Genomic DNA, 12,112 nt, shown 5'->3' on the forward strand with positions numbered 1-12,112 from the left:
GCAAGGTTTTGGGAAGTATTTTGGGGGGAAAGGCGCGTCCAAACAGCTCTTCCCCAGTAACCAGTATTAGTTTGGTGGTGGTAGCGGCCAGTCCAAGGACAATGGGTGGAATATTTTGTACCTTGGGGAAGTTTTGACCTAAGCTGGTAAAGATAAGCTTAGGAGGTTTTTCATGCAGATCCCCACATCTGTACCCTAGAGTTCAGAGTGGGGGAGGAACCTTGACAGGGGGATTTCAACTACTCATGTATTGACTGGGTATGTGTCACCTCACATTGGGAGAGAGAGATAAAATTTCTAGAAACAATTAATGACTGCTTCCTGGAGCAGCTAGTCCTGGAACCCAAAAGGGGAGAAGCAATTCCTGATAAAGTCCTAAGTGGTGCACAGGATTTTGTCCAAGAGGTGAATGTAGCTGAACCACTCCATAACAGTCACTATAACAGGCGTGGTCAAAATGCAGTTCGTGAGCCGCACGCAGCTCTTTCAGAGCTCGACTGCTGCTCACAGAACTCAGGGCATCCCCACAGAGTGGGGCCCCTCACGGCTCTGGCCCCGCATGCTCATCCTGATTGTGTCCATTTGCAAAGAAAGCCAGCAGCTGGTCCCGAGTTTCCAGCTGGTAAAGGAAAGTCAATCAGGTAAATCCACCAGAAAAAGAGTAACGGGGAAAAGTAAGAGGAATTCTTCCTGGGCTCCAACGTCCAGAAGCAGCGTATTCCATCCTGGAAACGGATGTGTTTCGAATGTCTAGCCACTGTGCATTGAAAGGAAAGATCTGCGGGCCTGAGAAGCTGTGGCCCTCAAGAGGCACTTCTAAAGCCAGATGGGCCTTGGCTGAGTTTGTGCTGGTGTGACTTTGAGGAGCATCTGAAGTGTGGAAGGTAGACAGAAACGGTTGTCAGAGGAAGAAGGTGCTGAGCAGCCCATCGGTGAGGGAAAAGTCCCAGGCAGGTGGTGTGGGAGGAGCTGTGTAGCCCCCAAAGGCAGCCTGCTGGGCAACTGCATGTGCGGAGGGACCGGGCTTTTCCCAGGGCTGTTGCTGCAGCCAAAGCCTTGAGGATGGAGAAGAGAACAGGAGGTGTTGTTGCCTGGTGGGGCCCATGGTGTGGTGTCAGCTGGCCATAGCTAGTCTCCTGGAGACCAGTGCAGCGCAAGGCCTGCCCTCTTCCTCATTAGTATAGTGGTGAGTATCCCCTCCTGTCACGCGGGAGATGGGGTTTGATTCCCCAATGGGGAGGGCAAGGCCTTTTGAATGGGGAGAGAGAAATGCCTTGCCCACTCAGCACATTCCTCACCTCCCCTTGCGGAGACTTCCATTCACCCCCCGCAGTGTTGATTTTCATCTCCAGAGAGACAATTGGCTGCTTAGCCCACCCCTGCCTGCTTGCCCTAGCGAAAGCCTTGACATCAAAACCCTCGACATCACCTTCCGCCACTATGCCCAGCTTCAAGACCTGGGGACACGTTTCAGAGTCTCAAAGGGAAACACTCTGACCGAGGGCATGAGGACAATCGCCCAGCCAAACGGGGTGGCAGCTGTTCAAGGGGCGAGGAAGAGAGAAAAGCAGACAGGCAGCAGGCTGGCCTCCTGTCTTTTTTGCTTTTCTTACTATTTTGACTGTGATAGTAATAGGGAGACTTGAGAAATACCTGTGGCCGTAGGTGAGGTAGGTGGCCAACCCGAGAGCACGGAACTGAGCATTTTCCACTCAGCTGCTGCGTCTCCTGGCAGCTGGCCATGATCGTACAATGGTTAGTACTCTGCGCTGTGGCTCGGTTTGACTCCAAGTCACGGCATCACTTTTTGGCCGGGGATCTCCTGACGTGCGCCTAGTGGCTCAGCCTGATTGCGTCCATTTGCAAAGACAGCCAGCAGCTGGTCCCTAGTTTCTGGCCGGTAAAGGAAAGTCAAAGGTCGGTCCTGGGGCTGCTTTTGTTCAACATCTTTATTAATAATCTGAATGACGGGATAGATTGCACCCTCAGCAACTTTGCAGATGACACTAAGCTGGGGGGAGAGGTAGATACGCTGGAGGGTAGGGATAGGGTGCAGAGTGACCCAGACAAATTGGAGGATTGGGCCAAAAGAAGTCTAATGAGGTTCAACAAGGACAAGTGTAGAGTCCTGCACTTAAGACAGAAGAATCCCATGCACTGCTGCAGGGTGGGGACCGACTGGCTAAGCAGCAGTTCTGCAAAAAAGGACCTAGGGATTACAGTGGATGAAACGATGGATATGAGTCAGCAGTGAGCCCTTGTTGCCAAGAAGGTTAACGGCATATTGGGCTGCATTAGTAGGAGCTTTGCCACCAGATCGACGGAAGTGATTATTCCCCTCTATTTGGCACTGCTGAGGCCACATCTGGAGTATTGCGGCCAGTTTTGGGGCCCCCCGTCTCCCTCCGCTACAGAAGGGATGTGGACAAATTGGAGAGGGTCCAGCGAAGGGCAATGAAAATGATCAGGGGCTGGGACACATGACTTACAAGGAGAGGCTGAGGGAACGGGGCTTGTTTATTCTGCAGAAGAGTGAGGGGGGGATTTGATAGCAGCCTTCAACTACCTGACGGGGGGGTTCCAAAGAGGATGAAGCTCGGTTCTTCTCAGTGGTGGCAGATAAGAGAACAAGGAGCAATGGTCTCAAGTTGCAGTGAGGGAGGCTTAGGTTGGACATTAGGAAACACGATTTCACTAGGAGGGTGGTGAAGCACTGGAATGGATTGCCGAGGGAGGTGGTGGAATCTTCATCCTTAGAGGTTTTTAAGGCCTGGCTTGACAAAGCCCTGGCTGGGGTGATTTAGTTGGTGTTGGTCCTGCTTTGAGCAGGGGGTTGGAATAGCTGACCTCCTGAGGCCTCTTCCAACCCTAATCTTCTATGATTCTATGTCAATCAGGTAAATCCACCAGAAAAAGAGTAACGGGGAAAAGTAAGAGGAATTCTTCCTGGGCGCCAATGTCCAGAAGCAGCATATTCCATCCTGAAAATGGATGTGTTTCGAATGTCCGGCCACTGCACATTGAAAGGAAGGATCTGCGGGCCTGAGAAGCTGTGGCCCTCAAGAGGCGCTTCTAAAGCCAGATGGGCCTTGGCTGAGTTTGTGCTGGCGCGACTTTGAGGAGCATCTGAAGTGTGGAAGGGGGAAGATAGACAGAAATGGTTGTCAGAGGAAGAAGGTGCTGAGCAGCCTGTCAGTGAGGGAAAAGTCCCAGGCAGCTGGTGTGGGAGGAGCTGTGTAGCCCCTACAGGCAGCCTGCTAATTGGCTTTTTCCTGTAGCTGCTTAAGATCTGAGGCGGGGAGGCGCGGCACAGCTATGGTTGGCCAGGAGCACCTCCGGGTTGGGAGGGTGAAGCCTCCAAGCATTGGCTGGCCCAGGACTCCTCCGGCCGCGAGGGTGGTGTTGTGACCCAGTTCGCAGCACACGGGCAGCGGGTCTCGGGGCTCTGGCTGTGGGAAGCGGGCAGAAGAAGCAGAGCTGGGGGCTAGCCTCCTCTAAGAAGGGGTTCCACCTTCTTCCCATGATGGGGGCTGTTAGGAATTGTGTAATGCCTCGGGTACATTTATGATTATAACACTGGCTGTTAATCGTAGAATCATAGAATATCAGGGTTGGAAGGGACCTTAGGAGGTCATCTAGTCTAATCCACTGCACAAACCAGGACCCCTCAACTAAATCATCCCAGCCAGGGCTTTGTCAAGCCGGGACTTAAAAACCTCAAAGGAAGGAGATTCCACCACCTCCCTAGATAACCCATTCCAGTGCTTTACCACCCTCCTAGTGAAAAAGTTTTTCCTAATATCCAACCTAAGCCTCCCCCACTGCAACTTGAGACCATTACTCCTCATTCTGTCATCTGCTACCACTAAGAATAGTCTAGAGCCATCCTCTTTGGAACCCCCTTTCAGGTAGTTGAAAGCAGCTATCAAATCCCCCCTCATTCTTCTCTTCTGCAGACTAAACAATCCCAGTTCCCTCAGCCTCTCCTCATAAGTCATGTGCTCCAGCCCCCTAATCATTTTTGTTGCCCTGCACTGGACGTTTTCCAATTTTTCTTGTAGTGTGGGGCCCAAAACTGGACACAGTACTCCAGATGAGGCCTCACCAATGTCGAATAGAGGGGAACGATCACGTCATTCGATCTGCTGGCAATGCCCTTACTTATACATCCCAAAATGCCATTGGCCTTCTTGGCAACAAGGGCACACTGTTGACTCATATCTAGCTTCTCGTCCACTGTAACCCCTAGGTCCTTTTCTGCAGAACTGCTGCCGAGCCATTCGGTCCCTAGTCTGTAGCAGTGCATGGGATTCTTCCATACTAAGTGCAGGACTCTGCACTTGTCCTTGTTGAACCTCATCAGATTCCTTTTGGCCCAATCCTCTAATTTGTCTAGGGCCCTCTGTATCATATCCCTACCCTCCAGCATATCTACCTCTCCTCCCAGTTTAGCATCATCTGCAAACTTGCTGAGGGTGCAATCCACACCATCCTCCAGATCATTTATGAAGATATTGAACAAAACTGGCCCGAGGACCGACCCTTGGGGCACTCCACTTGATACCGGCTGCCAACTAGACATGGAGCCATTGATCATTACCCTTTGAGCCCGACAATCTAGCCAACTTTCTATCCACCTTATAGTCCATTCATCCAGCCCATACTTCTTTAACTTGCTGGCAAGAATCCTGTGGGAGACCATGTCAAAACCTTTGCTAAAGTCAAGGAACAACACGTCCACCACTTTCCCCTCATCCACAGAGGGAGTTATCTCGTCATAGAAGGCAATTAGATTAGTCAGGCATGACTTGCCTTTGGTGAATCCATGCTGACTGTTCCTGATCACTTTCCTTTCCTCTAAGTGCTTCAGAATTGATTCCTTGAGGACCTGCTCCATGATTTTTCCAGGGACTGAGGTCAGGCTGACTGGCTTGTAGTTCCCAGGATCCTCCTCCTTCCCTTTTTTAAAAATGGGCACTACATTGGTCTTTTTCCAGTCATCCGGGACCTCCCCCGGTCGCCATGAGTTTTCAAAGATAATGGCCAATGGCTCTGCAATCACATCCGCCAACTCCTTTAGCACTCTCGGATGCAGCGCCTATGGCCCCATGGACTTGTGCTCGTCCAGCTTTTCTAAATAGTCCCAAACCACTTCTTTCTCCACAGAGGGCTGGTCACCTCCTCCCCATGCTGTGCTGCCCAGTGCAGCAGTCTGGGAGCTGACCTTGTTCGTGAAGACAGAGGCAAAAAAAGCATTGAGTACATTCGCTTTTTCCACATCCTCTGTCACTAGGTTGCCTCCCTCATTCAGTAAGGGGCCCACACTTTCCTTGACTTTCTTCATGTTGCTAAGGTACCTGAAGAAACCCTTCTTGTTACGCTTGATATCTCTTGCTAGCTGCAACTCCAGGTGTGATTTGGCCTTCCTAATTTCACTCCTGAATGCCCGAGCAATATTTTTATACTCTTCCCTGGTCATTTGTCCAATCTTCCACTTCTTGTCAGCTTATTTTTTGTGATTAAGATCAGCAAGGATTTCACTGTTAAACCAAGCTGGTCGCCTGCCATATTTACTATTCTTTCGACACATCGGGATGGTTTGTCCCTGTAACCTCAATAAGGATTCTTTAAAATACAGCCAGCTCTCCTGGACTCCTTTTCCCCTCATGTTATTCTCCCAGGGGATCCTGCCCATCAGTTCCCTGAGGTTGTCAAAGTCTGCTTTTCTGAAGTCCAGGGTCCGTATTCTGCTGCTCTCCTTTCTTCCCTGTGTCAGGATCCTGAACTCGACCATCTCATGGTCACTCCCTCCCAGGTTCCCATCCACTTTTGCTTCCCCTACTAATTCTTCCCGGTTTATGAGCAGCAAGTCAAGAAGAGCTCTGCCCCTCGTTGGTTCCTCCAGCATTTGCACCAGGAAATTGTCCCCTACACTTTCCAAAAACTTCCTGGATTGTTTGTGCACCACTGTATTGCTCTCGCAGCAAATCATAGTATCTACCACTCCTCCCAGTTTAGAGTCATCTGCAAACTTGTTGAGTATGCAATCTACGCCATCCTCCAGATCGTTAATGAAGATATTGACCAAAACCAGCCCCAGGACGCTGGAGGCACTCCGCTTGGTACTGACTGCCAACTATACATGGAGCTATTGATCACTACCCCTTAAGCCTGATGACCTTAGCCAGCTTTCTATCATGTGAGTTATCCCACCAAGTCTCTGTTCTTCCAATCACATCATAATTCCTTGACTGTGCCAGGACTTCCAGTTCTCCCTGTTTATTTCCCAGGCTTCTTGCATTTGTGTATAGGCACTTAAGATAACTCACGGATTGTCCTGCTTTCTCAGTATGAGGCAGGAGTCCTCTCCTCTTGCGCTCCCCTGCTCGTGCTTCCTCCTGGTATCCCATTTCCCCACTTACCTCAGGGCTTTGGTCTCCTTCCCCCAGTGAACCTAGTTTAAAGCCCTCCTCATTAGGTTAGCCAGCCTGCTTGCGAAGATGCTCTTTCCTCTCCTCGTTAGATGGAGCCCATCTCTGCCTAGCACTCCTTCTTGGAACACCATCCCATGGTCAAAGAATACAAAGCCTTCTCTCCGACACCACCTGCGTAGCCATTCGTTGACTTCCACGGTTCGACAGTCTCTACCCAGGCCTTTTCCTTCCTTCCTATTTGAGCCTCAAATTCCTTTATCCTTCTTCCCAGAGCCACATAGTCTGCAGTGATCCGCTCAAGGTAATTCTTGGTAGTATCATTGGTGCCCATGTGGAGAAGCAGGAAGGGGTAGCGATCCGAGGGCTTGATGAGTCTCGGCAGTCTCTCCATCACATCATGAATCCTAGCTGCTGGCAAGCAGCACATTTCTCGGTTTTCCTGGTCGGGACGGCAGATAGATGACTCAGTCCCTGAGGGAGGGAGTCCCTGACCACCACAACCCGCCTACCTCTCTTGGGAGTGGTGGTCATGGAACCCCCATCCCTAGGACAGTGCATTTCATGCCTTCCAATCGGTGGAGTCTTCTTCTGCTCCCTTCCCTTCTGGAGGTCACATGCTGCAAATTTTCTTCACCATCCTTCTGTCCCCCTTAATGTACCGATTAATTTTGCAGTGCTTGCTGTATGTGTATAATTATTACAGTTTGGCGCTGATCCTATGAGTTTTGTTGCCCTGTACAATAACAAGCAGCGGGTTCTTTCAGTAGCACTTGGCATTCTGCAGCATCTGTTGTAAAGTAATAAAGAAGAATTATTTCCCTAAAAATAGATTTTTATTGCGCACAAAAACTAGTGCAAAAAACCCCTGCGCACAATCAAAAAACAAATACAATAAAGTCTTCTGAAATAGATTAATGGAACTGTACTTAGTAAGGGGAAAGAACATCCATCTCTATTCTAGTCCCTTTTGGCTACACGTATACCAAGCGTGGCTCTCACAGGTCAGTGTATGTGAAGCTGTAGTTGTCCTTAGTGTCCCCTGGCACGGAGTCGTAGGGGTAGGGATGCAGACCCTAACAACATGTTGAATGTTGAAGGATGCAAGGAGGTGGTAAAATGGAGTTCTCCAGTGCCTCCAAAGGGAGGTGAGCCTGAGCATGTCGAACCTTTAGATCAACTAGTGCCCGAAGCGCCTGTTTACTGCCAGAGAAGCCACATTGTGTCCTGGTGCATCTCCCTCTCCTCTTCCTGCTGGGACTTTCTCCTACCCATTTTTGCCCTCTCCAGGCTGTTTGAATTATTCATTCTCCAGACCCTCTGTTCACGGTCCGATGCAGCACTGCCTTGCAGGATCTCAGAGAACCTCCATGTACCTCCAGAGTTCTCCTCTTCCTCCTCATCACGGTCAGGCATTCCACAGATGTGGACAGGGGATGGCTCAAGGCCACAATGGCAGCAAGCACAGATAACACAGAAGTATTGTATTTATAGTAAAAAAAAAAAAAAAAAAAAAAGTTAAGTTCAGAACTCCCTTCCCTTGTTCCCCTGAAGTTTTAAACAAGATATGCTTACTGACACTTCAGCTTTGTAGCACACAGGAGTGACTCAGGGAAGGGACACAAGGGGGGGCACCAGCTAAAAGGGGGCACGTGACCTCCCCATGTTATCTGTGGGAGGGGGGCTCTGTCCTCCCACTGTGCTAGATACCGATTTCAGGTGAAAGGAGGGTGGCCCCACGCCGGCAGCTCCTCTGGTGCGGCTGTACTGCCCCCAGCCCTTCCACGCAGCTGCATCTCCTGGGATCTGTACAGCCCTGCTGGAGACACAGGGCTTGGAGCGGTACCGGTACAGCCATGCCAGAGAAGATGCCAGTGCGGGGCACTGACTCTTGGGAGCAGTGGTCCCACATTCTGCTCTTTTCGCCTCTGCGGTTCCCAGGAGAACCCTGCAGTTCAGTTCAGCACTGATTTACTGCAGTGGTGCTTGCCAAAGACATTAAATACTGGTGTCAAAAAGTGTCCTACCACAGAGGAAGAAATGAGGCTGCCGTCCCTAGAAACTTTCAAGAGAGGATTGTGGATACATCCGTGAACATTTCATTGAGATCTCTCAGGATACAAGTGACATCCCTGTATACATAAACTGCTCCACGTGATCCCCCCACCTCCAAACCTATAGGGGAATGAAAAGCAGATAACACTGTTGTACTGCTACGTCTTCTAGTACAAGTAAATTAATGAAAAGTCAATACCTCTGCCTTGCTAAGCTGGGGTCGGGCACCATCTGTACATTTAAGCATTCTAATGGGACATGCACTCACACACTTATCTGAAAAAAGAAAAGGAGGACTTGTGGCACCTTAGAGACTAACCAATTTATTTGAGCATGAGCTTTCGGTTAGTCTCTAAGGTGCTACAAGTACTCCTTTTCTTTTTGCGAATACAGACTAACACGGCTGTTACTCTGACACTTATCTGAGGTTCCTTCCCCTGCAGCAGGCTCGTCTGTACTGAGCTGCCAGGACCGACTAGAGTGCAGACAGGTCCTCACTCACAGCATAGATTCATAGATATTAAGGTCAGAAGGGACCATTATGATCATCTAGTCTGACCTCCTGCACAATGCAGGCCACCGAATCTCACCCACCCACTCCTGCAATAAACCTCTCCTATGTCTGAGCTATTGAAGTCCTCAAATCGTGGTTTAAAGACTTCAAGGTGCAAAGAATCCTCCAGCAAGTGACCCCTGCCCCATGCTGCAGAGGAAGGCGAAAAACCCCCAGGGCCTCTTCCAATCTGCCCTGGAGGAAAATTCCTTCCTGACCCCAAATATGGCAATCAGCTGAACCCTGAGCACGTGGGCAAGACTCACCAGCCAGACACCCAGAAAGAATACTCTGTAGTAACACAGATCCCACCCCATCTAACATTCCATCACAGGCCATTGGGCCTATTTACCATGAATAGTTAAAGATCAATTAATTGCCAAAATCATGTTATACCATCATACCTTCTCCTCCATAAACTTATCGGGTTTAATCTTGAAGCCAGATAGGTCTTTTGCCCCCACTGCTTCCCTTGGAAGGCTGTTCCAGAACTTCACTCCTCTGATGGTTAGAAACCTTCATCTAATTTCAAGTCTAAACTTCCTAATGGCCAGTTTATATCCATTTGTTCTTGTGTCCACATTGGTACTGAGCTTAAATAATTCCTCTCTGTCTCTGGTATTTATCCCTCTGATATATTTATAGAGAGCTATCATATCTCCCTTAAGCCTTCTTTTGGTTAGGCTAAACAAGCCACACTCTTTGAGTCTCCTTTCATAAGACAGGTTTTCCATTCCTTGGATCATCCTAGTAGCCCTTCTCTGTACCTGTTCCAGTTTGAATTCATCCTTCTTAAACATGGGACCCTCAGTTACATATCCCCCATCCTCCTTGCTGTTCATGGCAGGGGCCTATTACTCGGGCTCCACAGTGCTCTGAGGGGTGCTGGTGGATGTCTGGCCAGGATGGCATGCAGCATATTGTAAAAGTGGCAGGTCAGCGGCTTGGTACCAGATCAACTGTTGTCCTCCTGGTATTCCTTTGCTTTCACATGGCACTGCTGCTAATTCCTGTTGTAGCCCTTCTTCCACATGTCCCGTGCAATCTAGTCCGCACAGGCCCAGGAGATCCAATACCTCCTGTCTACTACAGCAGGAGGGCATTTAAAGCATGTAGGTGGCCTGGTGAGCTGCACAGTTGCCAACAAGGGAGAGCTGCTGGTGTGATCATCAGGCTCAGCAATCAGGAAACAGCATGTAAAAAATACACAGCGGTTTTAAAGGTGGGTGTGGTTTCTAATCTCCATGAGCTCCAGGCAGTGACGTTCACAATTATGAGCAGAGCAGTCAGTGTCAGGCATTGTGAGACAGCTGCTGGAGGACTGTTAGAGTCACCATAGGTCACGCACTGTCTACATTCCCACTGAGTCAACACTACACAAACCAGAGTTCAATGCTTTCAGGGAAGACATGTTACTGTGTTGCTGTGACAGGGTGTTTACATTGACAGGAGACCATCTGAGTGTAAACACATGCAAAAATAGGTTGAGGCAAGATGGTTTACATCAATCTAACTCCATAGTGTGGACCAGACCCCTTCAAACTAGCAAAATATAACTTAAGATTTTGCTCTGCAAAAGCCACCAACTCGATACCAGTTTTCTTGCATTTGTATGGGTTTTCTTGATGATGTTGCATCATTTATTGCCGGTTTCACTACTGATTAATTTTAGTGATATAGAGACAATTACGCTCCACAATGGATATTATGCCAGTCTTTCTAAATAAGAGCCCGATAAGGGCAGTATTTCACAGAACTTAAGTTACCAAAAATACAGTAGAATTCAACTTAAGTGAAACCTACAAGTCATAATGAACAGTGGAAAGCACTTCATGTTTCTGGGTTAAAAAAAAATATCAAAAGAACCATGAATCACAAAACACATGCTGTCTTAATGGCCATGAAATATTCTACGCACACTTTCACCTCGAGCCAGGGTTTCAAACTGCAGTTTCTGTACTGCTTACTGTACAGTCAAAAAAAAGAGGTCTTTTTCCTCTAAAAAATATTTAAAAGCCTCTGAACCAAATATGAGCTCAGGACTGCAAGCCCTTTGGGCTAATAATTGGCTACATATGTGATTGTACAGCACCTTGCACAATGAAAAAAAGCTATAAGAATCAGAACATACGGCTTTCTTATGCTGTTAAGGTGAATATTAATTGTTGAGCAGTCCTTTAAAGCATTTATTTTTCTGATTTAACTTTTCCTAAGTTCACAGTTTACGAAATCACATAACTAGCGACAATTGCAAAAATTTTGCCTTTATATGTTTTTTTGGCCAGCCAAATTACTGCCAGATTTTTGTAATATGTTCCATTTGTTAAAAATGTATTGTTTAAGGAACACAACTACATTAGGACACTTAGTCTGCACATTACAGCTGAATTCAACCTATGTTTATTTCTGAAGCTAAGTGGAACTTTAGAATGTGGCTGTTTTATTTCAATTTTGTAGCAGTAATATTAAAGCCTCATATGTTCACATAGGAACAGAAGGGGAGAGCAATTCACTCTGTTCTCAACAGGGTAGATAAAAATAGATAATTTCTTTTACAAATCTGATTTATTTAAATCAGATTTTTTATTTAAATGAGTTTTTTTTAAATAAATCTGTTATAAATGAAATCTGAATTTAATACAAAATATATTTAAGGCCTCAAATTATAATCTCTTAAACCATTTAAATACAAAATAAATAAACTGAATCCATGAACCTCTATCAAAAACTTGGGAGTTAAAGACTGCTTTTCGTAAAATGTGTGTTTCTCTCCCACCCCCCACCCCCAATTCTTTCTTTTGAGATCAATCTTTTAAACATACAGCACAATAGTAGTAAATAATCAATACATTATTCACTGTTTTCTAACACACTAAAAGTGTACAATGAGTAAGAATCTGAAAATAGTAAGCTATATAATTGCTTAATGTACAGTTATAGCATACTCTCCTAAATGGCAAAAAGATGTACCAAAGCTAGTAAAAAGGCTTTTTATTGTAAATCAACATTTCACTGGTTATATCAATGAGAATGCACCTTTTTTAAGAAAAGTAACTGAAGTACAAATGGAAAA

This window comes from Lepidochelys kempii, chromosome 3, assembly GCF_965140285.1.
Source record: "Lepidochelys kempii isolate rLepKem1 chromosome 3, rLepKem1.hap1, whole genome shotgun sequence".
NCBI classification, from domain to species: Eukaryota; Metazoa; Chordata; order Testudines; family Cheloniidae; genus Lepidochelys; species Lepidochelys kempii.